This window comes from Sitophilus oryzae, unplaced genomic scaffold, assembly GCF_002938485.1.
Source record: "Sitophilus oryzae breed Bouriz unplaced genomic scaffold, Soryzae_2.0 scaffold_359_pilon_pilon, whole genome shotgun sequence".
Taxonomy (NCBI): domain Eukaryota; kingdom Metazoa; phylum Arthropoda; class Insecta; order Coleoptera; family Curculionidae; genus Sitophilus; species Sitophilus oryzae.
Genome location: NW_022146928.1, coordinates 2,573,208 through 2,585,480, shown reverse-complemented (window position 1 = coordinate 2,585,480; position 12,273 = coordinate 2,573,208). Strand labels below are relative to the sequence as shown.

Genomic DNA, 12,273 nt, shown 5'->3' with positions numbered 1-12,273 from the left:
TAAAAGCCATCGATCACCATTTCTAAGGTAACTTAACGCCGTATTTTTACATACAAAATGTGCAAAAAAATTCTATATGAATGAACTCACAATTTTCTATCCACTTTGTACATAAATTAGGATCTCTTGACGCATGAAACTTAAACACATATACACCTGATTTCCGAGAAATCTCACAATTGTAAAATTGACACTTATTACCAGACATTTTAATAATAATTATCACTAATCACACAGTTGTAATCAAAGACAGTCAAAGGTATACAGTATATTACCATCACAGATTACCATATATTACCCGGCTTTTAAAATATCCATTAAAAACAAAAAAACACTAACGACATATCTAAATCTTCTATCTTTGTCGCATATGGTTCGTTCCTGTATTATTCTGTGATAAGGGAAGGAATAGAGATTTTCTGTGATAAGTGGTAAAGCTAGGTTTTCATATGTACAAATTTGGCAAACTTTCCAGGAAATTTGGTCATATTTTTATTATAAAATTATTTATCATAAACAAATTTATTATAAAAAAAAAATTTGAACGTATATTCAAATTTTAAACGTTTCAATTAATAAATAACGTAAATCACTTTTAAATTAAATTTAAGAAAAAAAAATCAAAATTAATAAAACGTAAATCACTTTTGAACAAATCATTATTTTAATTTCAAATTTATATTTCGAAGTTATATTACAAGTTATTTACTGTTGTCTTATACAGAGTATATCAAGACAAATGCGAAACTTTAAGGGGTGTATTCTTTGTTATTTGTCAACATTTTTAAAATAAGCTGAAGAGGTTGAAATAAACTATTTCTAATATTCGTTAATTTGACAAAAAACTGGAGTAACGATATGGAAAAAATGGATAGATTTGTATATTTAGAATGTTTTTATGACTTGCAATTTTTCCATTAAATTCATTATTTGAAGTTAAAAAAAAATGTAAATCATTATGTATTGGGACCAAAAAAATATTTTAGCAAAGAAGCTGTTGGCCTTAAAAACAGTTTTATTTTCTACTACTGTAAAATATTTTTACAAACGACATATAAAGATAATTGATTGACAAACATGTTTTAAGCCTTCCTAAATATTCCTTAAAATAAAAAGATTAACAGATGGGAATACATATTATACCGTATGATCGAAAAAAAAAAACGGCGTCCAGTTGGCTGGGAAATGGCAATCGATGACATTTCCCATATAAATTTACATTTAAAATGACAGCGATCTTTATTTCATAGCCATCGCTGACGCCGTTTGTTCGATCATATAGTATATCAAATAAAGTATTATTAGAAAAGCTCACTAGATTGTTTTCTAGTAAAAAAGACCTTATTTTGTCACAACAGGTTACATTTTTTTGTTTTAAATCAAGTAGGTTTTAAAAAACTACAATAGGTAAAAAAGTTTCTAAACAAATAGAATATCCAAATTAATTTATTTCCAATGACAATAATGTGTAAGTTTGTAATTAAAGTTAGTTAATAAGAATAATAGGTGTAGTATATTTCAACATCATTCACTGGTTTTAAAAACATCAAAAAATATGCATGTGTTTTCATAGTATAAATATGAATTGTTCCTTACGTTAGTTCTTATTGATATAAAAGCAAAGAAGTATAAAAATTAAAAGCTGCAATTTTATTAAAAATATGTTATTCTAACACATATTTTTTTAACTGTAATGTTCTAAATTGATCAAAATATAAATGTTATTTTTTTCCTAGGAAAAATAAAATTCATAACTTAATTTTCATAAATAAATTTATTTCTATTAAATTTTATAGAGCAATTTGTATTACAGTTTTATTTCACATATTTTGTAATACTGCTTCGGTGCAGTGCCCCATTGCTATCTGTGAGTTCATTTAAATTATGATATTAATTATCTTCGCATCATCATGGGCTCTAATCAACTGTAGAGTATTCGTCAATCAACCTGAAATATGTAATATTATTTACTTTATATTTACGAAAAATTATCATTTTCTTTTTATGAAAATTTTGAGTTTAAATTTAAATGTGATTATAATAAATATACATCAGTATTTAACATTTTATCATAGGTAATATTCTATATATTACCTGTGATTTTATGCTAAAATGTTTAGTTTTGTGAAAATATTACTTACCTATAATATTTAAACGAGTTCCTGAATGTACAATTTGTTTATCACGATGTCAAGTTCTAAATCTTGTATTGGTTGTCTAAAACTGTTTGATTTTGCTTAGTTATATTGTATCCTATATTTTATTAAACAAACTCAAAATAATGTTTATAATTACCTTCATCAGCCTATTCCAGCATATCAAGAACCCATTCCAGCATATCATTAAAGTTATTATTATCACTTATCATTATCAGTCATTATGTAGTTATTTGTTCATTTGTTGTTGTTTGTTTTCAAAGATCATTTTTGAGGTTAATGTCATATGAAACTTTTCGTAATTAGGCAACTGGTAAATGACGTGTGACGATAAATTAATAAAATAATAATGAACGTATTAAGTTAAATATTTATATATTAATTTAACATATCTATTTCATGTTTATAAATTACATAATTTTTAATTTGGTATACCTTTAATTTTATATATTCATAATGAAATGAAATATATTTCGATATAACGTTTGGCAACCACGCAACTGAAGTGCAAGCGACGTCTGTGCAAGAGAAGCAAAACCTCCCAAAAAAGTGAGAAAAGAAATCTAAAAATTTCAGATTATTCAAATGTCACTCCAATATTTTTCCAAATTGGAGTGAAATTAGGGTGACAATTTTTAACACGTAAGGAGCCATCTGGATTATGTGTTATCTGTGGCGCTAGTATCTAAAAGTGACACTTGTTTAGGCACTAGTGCCTAAAAGTAAAAAATTAAACGTTAGAAACAATGAAAATATTTATTTTATTTTTGTCTCTAAGAGAAATGCAAGTTAACTAACGTGGATAGAGTTTCAGCAGCTTATTGAATAACAAAAGATTCGTCATTATCACTCATTTTTTCACAAAACTTTGTAGGAAATACGGCGACGTTTGAACCTGACAGAATTTTGTCATTAAACAATGCCTTAGAAACCGATTACCAGAACATTTTAAAAAATGTTTAAAAATAATTAATAATAATAGCATGAAAATTTCAAATTATCCGCTTTCACAAAAAATCTTGTATGAAATTCGTTGCGAAAAGAGGGTTTTAAGCACGAGACGCAAAATTGTCCAACGAGATGAAAGCCTAGTTGGACAATGCCTCCAGTTCACATTCATTTCGCAACGTGTTACATAAATAGCTATTTTGTGAAAGCGTTTCGAAATTCATAGTTTTTGATATTTATTTGAGATTGGAAATTACATTCTTTTAGGCACTAATATCTAAAAGTGACACTTGTTTAGGCACTAGTGCCTAAAAGTATAAAATGAAACGTTAGAAACAATGAAAATATTTATTTATTATAAATCTTAAATGTACAATTATTTAATTTGGTAATGTAAGACCCACTTAATTTAGTGATCTTATTTTTTTTGGTATTTTTTTTTAACTGCAAACATAGGCGCTACTTACAATATAACCATAGTATAAGGAAAAGAGTAGTTGCACTCTCGCAAATATTTTCTGCCAGTTTTTGCATGCTGGCAGGTTGCAAAGCGTTTCAGTTGAATTCGGTCCGTCGAGCTGTGAGGTTCAAGCGTTGCGTCCGAGCACAGGGACGGATTGACAAAAAATGAGTCCCTTACTGTGCGCTGCTATGAATTGTGGAAATAATTCAAAAAATTGTTCTTTGAATCTTTTTAGATTTCCATCGGATGTAAATCGGTAAGCTGATAGTAATTATCAATAAACATTCAATTATATTTGTTTATTTTAGAAGCTGAGATATGTAATTAATTAAATATTATTACTTTTTTTAGCATGTGGGCAGATTTTAAAAATAGTTTTTTAGATATACAGGTTGTCTCAAATCTGCGCATGAAAATATTATTTGGTCAGGAGATTTGCCATAAAATTTTCATTCCAATAATAATTTACGAGATAATTTATATAGACTGGTTTTTGAAACAATTTTAGAGTAAACATTTTGTACATCTAAAGTCTCCGCAAATTATTCATATTTTTTAATTGAAAGAATTTTATAATAGCATAATCTATACTAATATATAAAATCCTTAAGTGACTGACATACTGATTAATCACGATCCTGCTCAAACCACTCAACGTAAGAAGCTTAATTTTGGCATACAGGTTGATTCTAGGGTGTAGAAGTTCGATAAGAAGGGATTTTTCGAAATTCCAGTTCCAAGAGGGTGAAACCACCCCTCAAATATTACAATATTTTTTATTTAAAAAACGGTCAAGTTTCCGAAACAACGCTTAAACACGTATATTTTATTTTGTTTTTTACATATTTTAAGATTTTTTAAAAATGTATACAGGGTGTTTCGAAAAATCTGGTCATTGATTAATCACGATCCTGCTTAAAGCGCTTGACGTAAAAAGCTGATTTTTGGAAAACAGATTGACTTTAGCATGTAGAGGTTCGAAAAGAAGGGATTTTTCGAAATTCGAATTCTAAGGGGCCGAAACTATCCCTCAAATATTAAAATATTTTTTATTTAAAAACCGGTGAGTTTTTCGGAAAACCTCTTAAACACGTACATTTTATTTTGTTGTTTTACATATTTTAAGATTTTTTATAAATTTATACAGGGTGTTTCTTAAAATATGACTGCTTAAATTGCCTGACGTTTAAAGCTGATTTTTGGCAAACGGATTGACTGTGGGGTGTAGAGGTTCGATAAGGAGGGGTTTCTCGAATCTCAAATTCCAAGAGGGTGAAAACGCCCCTCAAATATTATAATATTTGTTATTTAAAAAACGGTTAGTCTTTCGGGAAAACGTTTGGACAAGCATAATTTATTTGTTTTTTTTACATACTTTGAAATTTTTTAAAAAATCATACAGGGTGTTCCAAAAAGTTGGATAATTTCTTAACCACGATTCTGCTTAAACTGCTTGACGTAAAAAGCTGAATTTTGGCAAACGGATTTTTCGAAAGTCAAATTCCAACGAGATGAAACTACCCCTCAAATATTACCAAGTTATATAATAATATAAATAAAATAATAATAAAAAAAGTTGTAGAAAATCTCTGAAATACATAAGTAATAATATAAAAATGTCATTACATATTTTTTCCTCATTTCTTCCCATCAGAAGATTTTCAGATACAGAAGAATTGTGACCCACATGAAATGTGAAAATATTCTGTTTTCAAGCAAGTTTCTACTCAAAGATCAATTTTTTTTATTTTATTTTATTGTGAACTCATATTTTCCTAAATATATATCTGTGAAACTATGGCGAGTGCCACGCCTCTACCAAAACTATACTTTGCCTAGTTAATAGACCACGACTATACAGTACGTCAGTCGTCACGGGAGGCGAGAACAAGATCATATAAAGTGGCAGAAAAAGAACAAAGGATTTGACAAGGAGTAAATCTACTAGTTTCCTTATACTATGATATAACTAATAGAATTGTCTTAACGAATAACCAGGCTGACTGTCTTTGTTGAGGTATTTAGATCTTTACCTGTAATTAAAGAAAAAGTATCTGAGCAACCAGAATGCAAACAATAATTTGCTAAAGTAAATATGTTTATAGAATATATTAAACATTGTGTCTATTATCATCAACAAATAGAGGTAATATTGAGTGTGCAATGATACTAAGGGCAGAGTCTCGCGAAGTATCTACACCAACTATTACCATCATTGAAAATCAAATTTGATCTTGTAAACACTGGTCTAATGTTTGCTATTGCTATATTTACTAATGACATCGAAATGAATTTATTTAGAGGTCATTGATATTTTACTACAAACTAGCTAAATATTTTTGAATATTATTTTTATTTTTTTGTTCTTTGACATTATAAACATTTATAAATGTTTATTTTAACAATAAGACTGACAATATTATTTGTATAATGTTTTGTATTATCTTTTGTTTGTTTGTTTGTGTACCTTGTTTTTTTACTTTGTTTGTTAGTTTACCTTTGTCTACAAATTGAAAAATTTTTTGACAGTAAAGGCATTTATTTATTTATTTATTTATTTATCAAATATTTCGATCGTGCAATGGGTACTAAGGGCAGAGACACGCGAAGTACCCCGTCGCAAATATTTGTAAAACAATACTGAAGGGCAGAGATACGCGACAGTATATAAACAACAACGATAATGTTGAGTGTGCAATGATACTAAGGGCAGAGTCACGCGAAGTATCTACTCCAATTATTATCACCAAATATTTCGAACGTGCAATGGTTCTTAAGGTAATGGTTCTGTTTATTTGCATCACCCATCTTTCTGAGAAGAATAATAATGTTGATGGTATTTTTCGTACCTTAAATTCTTTAGGCATAGCCGTAGAATAAGGGTAAAAATAATATTTTATACAATTTGTCGAATATACATATACATATAACCATATTAAATGTATGTTCACAACAAATGGATACTAAGGGTAGAGACACGCGAAGTATCCCGTCGCAAATATTTCCAAAATAAAAGAAACAAATACATATTGAGAGTAAGGAATAATCAATAATAAAAATCAGTTCAATAATATCCAAACTAAAATAGCCAATCAATAACTCTCTCAATTAAATAATATTAAATAAATAAATTTCAAATACAAAGATAATCATAAAATCATTATAATTACATTAAGGTTACTCTGTGAGAAAACTCACCAATTTATTCTGGCTGGCACAAAACACCGACGCTACGCACTTTCCGACTGTTCACTCAATAATGATGAAATTATATTATTTTTTTCCAAAAGCAGCCAAAGTGCGTTCTTAGAAATCTGACTAAAAAAATCGATAATGCCCGCTTGGACCATAGCCGTCCGCTTAGTAAAGTGCTTATTTTGTATTTTGAGAAGATATAATTATACAGGGCGGTACATATGGGAATATATAAAAAATTCTTACAGTAATATCTACGTTTCTGTTCAGGTAAATCATGGTACGGAGCATCGAATATTTACTCCACAGAGACTTTAAAGTAGTGGATAACTTCATGAAATAGGCTAGCAATACCTTTTCTGTGAAATTCTCAACGTGTTTTTCTTTGACCCAGGTTTCAAAGTTGTTGTAGGTGGTCTCGTATAAGTTTTTCGACTACTCGAGCACTAACGTGGATAGCACAGTTTCAGCAGCTTGTTGAATATCCAAAGACTCGTCATTATCACTCATTTTTTCACAAAACTTTGTAGGAAATCCGGCGACGTTTGAACCTGACAAAACTTTGTTATTAAACAATGCATAAACAATATGTAAACAATGCCTTAGAAACCGATTACCAGAACATTTTAAAAAATGTTTAAAAATAAATAATAATAATAATAGCATGAAAATCTCAAATTATCCGCTTTCACAAAAAATCTTGTATGAAATTCGTTGCGAAAAGAGTGTTTTACAATTTTGCGTCCCGTGCTTAAAACGCATTCATTTCGCAACTTGATACATAAATAGCTATTTTGTATCCGGTAAGGAACAGCACTTAATTGCTGACATTTTCATAATATGACATACTATTCCTCACAAACAGCCAAGTGCCATTCCTGTTCGGAAAGACACATGTATATCAAATAACAAAAGTGACATTGAATTTTAAAATTCATCAATAAAATCAAAAGATTCGTTATAAATTCGATATCATAATATTTATCATGTGAAAAAGAATCTCCGCCCCTCTGTGTAAATAATAAGCGTGGTTGTATACCAATATTCGCTTTATCCTAAAAAAACATGGGCTGCAGCACAATAATATAAAGTAAAACGAACTGAAATTTAATGTCAATATTGAAACAGAGCGGTAACCTATCAAACTACCATTGACAACACTGCCCGCTAGAATTAATAGCCGAAATCGGTATCATAGTGCAGTATCATTAATTTCCATAAGATAAAATTAAATCAAACGGTGTTGGCAAATATTTACAAAAGGCGGCGCCGTAATCAACAGGCAAAGCCAATTAGAAATTTCGCTATCGAAATCTAACCCCAGATATTCAAAACAATGTGCCGGGACTCGTATCGCATTAATTATAAGGGCAGAATATTTAACAATACATACCAAACAGTACAAACCAAACTAAACCTTTGTAGGGTTGGTGGCACACACAATTTTAGAATTATTCAAATGTTTACTGTTTGATTCGTTTTTGATTTGTTTTGGTATTTGATATTGAGATACATGGATATACAATAAACGCTAGAAATAATATGTCAAAATTTGACATGGTCCACCATTTTGCTACTAGGGATGAACCTATCGACAAATCGACACCTATCGATATATCAATATACAGGGTCCGGCAATAGTGCTTCGGGCATTTGTAGCTCCTAGAATAAAAAATTTGGAAGTTTTGTTAAAGTGCAAACCTAAAGTATGTACCAGGATGTATTTCAGGAAAATATTTTAACTTCTATAGGGTGGCTCAAAAAAGTGTGAGTGGATCTAAGTGATTTTTTTTTAAATGGAACACCCTGTATATTATTGCATTTTTGGCTTCCTTTCTGATCACTTTACATAATCCTAAGATATGAGTAAATATATTTCGATAGTTTCAGAGATATTAAAAAATAAATCAAAAATATATATTTTTCAACCCTTCTTAAAAAAATTATTAAAAATACAAGAACTGTTCTGAAATCAAAACTATATTAGGTATTTACTTTAGATAGTCTATTCTTATTTTGCTATAAATATGGTAATCGTAAATCATACAGGATGTTCAATATTCTACGCCAAACTTTCTAAAATATAAAATATATTTTCTTTGTTTTTTTAAACAGAACACCCTGTATATTATTTTTTTATTATATGGAGAATTAAAAAATGAACATTTTTTGTATTTAAAGTATAGTATATACATACAGTAAAAAATTTTTAATAGTTTTGCCGATACACGTAGTATGATTTCATATGGCTCATTCAATGGTAAAATACGAGAGAAAAATTATTGGGTGGCTGTGATAAAAATTTACTGTGGAAAATGCCATATGACATATAAAACTGCGAATATCTGCGAAACCGTTAAAATTTTTTAATATACTATTATACTAATATACTATTTATACTAAGTTTGAGAATTAGCATAAACAAAATACAAACATCGTTAATTTTTTTTTTAAATTGACACGTGTAAAACTTTCATTTTAATTTTCTCACCCCATAGTTTGAGTTCGATAACCATTTACTTAACCACATTACTTAAATATGATTATTAAGTTCAACTAATTCATATTATTAAAACATCTAAAATACAAATATGTATTTTTAAAATTAATTCTAAGTTTATCTCATCTCTCTTAAAAATTGCTACTTCTCAAAATTTCCCATTAAAAAATAGACCATATACCATATAAAATTAAATAATTGAAAGATCGGACTACGGAAAACCACACAAATTTTCGGAAAAATTTTGACCACCTGCACATGCATATAATCGTCAATAAATAAAATTAAAAAATAACTACTATTTTAGTATTTTAACTATTTTAATAAACGCAAAAATAGCACAGTATTTATACGGCGAAGTTATAAAAATTTGGAAGAACTAATAATGCACCGACGCATACAAAAATCAAACGAATACTAAATTTATTTTTCATTTATCAAAAGCATTCGATAGTCGTGGCGCAACGATAACCATTTGGTCGCACGGCGAGGTTGTCACATATGCTTTAGTATACAAATGAATGAATGATTTTATTCGAATAAAACCATTCGATAGTTGAAATCATTCATTCATTAACCATTCGATAGTCTAATTCATTCGATAGTTCCCATCGCTAGTTAGAACTACGCCAAGCGCCTCAAACAAATTATCCGGCCTGAACGATACGGAATCGGGTGACGATACGCCAGACATCATATATCATATATAAAAAAGACATGTAACGAACTAAAAACGTTACAATTTTCTTGTATAACCGATTGCCGCTTCCCTTATTACTTACGTATAGTATTAATCTATTGTCGGTACAAACGAGGCTAAATAAACCACATAAAATAAAACCTACAAACAAAAAAAGATGATTTTTTTATAAAATGCATTAAAGACCTAAATCTTTTTAATGACTTAAGTAATTTTTAAAAAGATTAATTTTTTTTAAAAGCCTTCTTTTAATGACCTAATTCTTTTTGTATTTCTGAATATCGATTTAAATCACAAATTGAAAATTACTTAAATTTTAAGTCTTATGTCAGCTTTCGAAAAATTACTTAAAATCAAATGACTTAAGTCATGAAAATGATTTAAATAAAAAAAATTGGTGCCGGGAGGCACGTATAACCGCCCATACTAAAATATGTTAATAAAAAGTTGGTAGGCAGTACTTTTAGTTTCAAAGTAAAGGAATTTTTTCAATTTTTTTTATCTCAAAAACTGCGACTTTGACTGATTTTGATGTTATTACAAATTTTGTTGCAAATATTATTCCTAATCTTAAATTGAAAACCGCGTTTCGCTAGCTACTGTAAATTTTGGAGTTACGACTTTTTTAAATTTTTAACCCCCTCCCATACCACCTTACCAACCCCCTACCCCCACCGAAAACTAATGGCCAGATTCTCGGGTGCCACAGTATTTTTGTGCCAAATTTGGTTAAAATCGGTTTAGCGGTTTTTGAGTTATCGTGTTATAGACGGACAGACAGACAGACACCATGAAAATATTTTGTATTTAGGTCATTTATGACCCAAATAACTCATTTTGAGTGAAATTAAAAAAACTTTTTTTTTGCCGATCTTAATAGCCTACCGCGAGTAGCCTACCATACCTATTGGTATGGTCGGCTAAAAAGACTTAATTTGTATGTGAGCTTGCAGCTCCGTAGGCAATAATACCTATAATGTCTCATTTTTTAGTAAATTATGGCAAATTATGGTAGTTAAGATCGTTAAAAGAAATATTTCCGATATAGTTAAAAAAGTGGGTTTGAGATGTATTGAGGTGAACATTTTTATTATCATTAGTAAGTAGTAATAATAGTACTTTTAGTTTGACAAAATAACTTATTAATTCTACTGAATTCAGATTTATTGTAAAAAAGTAAGAGATATATAATTTCAAATCTAATGTTTTCCAATCGACTTGCTTGGAAATTTTGCTTGTAGAATTTTTAAAGTTGACGTTTTCTAACACTTCTATAATACTAAGTATTGTTTGATAACACGTACGTCAGATTAAAAATAAACATTTTAGAGCACGAAGCAATAAAGCATTCTCATCATTCCAAAAAGCAAAAAAAGATAAACAAAAATAAATAACGGTAAGCTCTTGAGACAGCCTAATGGAAAATTGACGTCAAAATGCTTCAGATGATGTGGTGTGACGTCTACTAAGCTTTCATTTTATTTTCGTATTAACATAATTGTGTTTTCTTTATTTCTATTTCGAATTTGAATAACGATGTTTAAGCTTAAATATTAAGACGACAAATGGCTGTACTAAAATAACTCGTAACTCTTTCTGCTTGAACAATTCTTCAAATTAACAAAAAAAACTACTATTTTTTTTACTTGCAAAATATAAGACAGCCAACGTAAGGAGGAAAAAAAACATATTTATTAGTTCTTAGTGACAGAAATATTATCATAAATTACAAAAATTATGAATTCTTTTTATCTTAAAAAGACGAATTGTGCTTTTTACATAATGTATAAAAAAGGATTTTGAAATAACGAAAAGTTATAAAAAGTAGTCTGATGTTAACTTGACAAACTTTAAAAGGTAAAGAAAAAAACTGCTGGATAGAAATAAAACTTTTTCAGTTGAAAAGTTCACACTAACATGAATTCTAAAAAGCTTCATTTCCAAGTTTAGGTGTTCAATTTTGAAAATAAACTTAGCAGTATGACTCGCAATGACTAGAATAGCAGAAAAGACTATCAAATAGAAAGGAATGTTTGACTGAAAATGTTTCTTACTTTTGTTTACAATATTATTAACATGTTTTAGTCAAATTACAGTATTTTTTAAGGCTCTCCTTCGTGGGAAGGAGAGCCTTAAAAAGCCAGTGGTGGCGCTAGCGTAGCATTTGTAAGGGTTTGGCTGTCACAAAATGCTGCAAAAACCATGTGACCTTTCTTCACGAATCTTTTTTTATTTGTTTGTATACATCTTAAGACGTGCTTATAATTATATTTCCTTTCCCAAACTCAACTCAAACTGTTTCAAATTTACC

At 29.0% G+C, this 12,273-nt stretch overlaps 1 protein-coding gene and 1 long non-coding RNA gene across 2 annotated transcripts in view; one reads left to right on the top strand and one right to left on the bottom strand.

The window, feature by feature from the left end:
* The window catches only part of LOC115885046 (potassium channel subfamily K member 18), a 555,195-nt gene that overhangs the window by 151,128 nt on the left and 391,794 nt on the right, over positions 1–12,273 (top strand). The gene's annotated exons all lie outside the window — the stretch shown is intronic.
* LOC115885049 lies at positions 1,905–2,289 on the bottom strand. Its single transcript, XR_004050672.1, has 2 exons — positions 2,142–2,289; positions 1,905–1,948 (listed from the first exon to the last, which is right to left on the bottom strand). It is a non-coding gene; the product is annotated as an uncharacterized LOC115885049 (long non-coding RNA).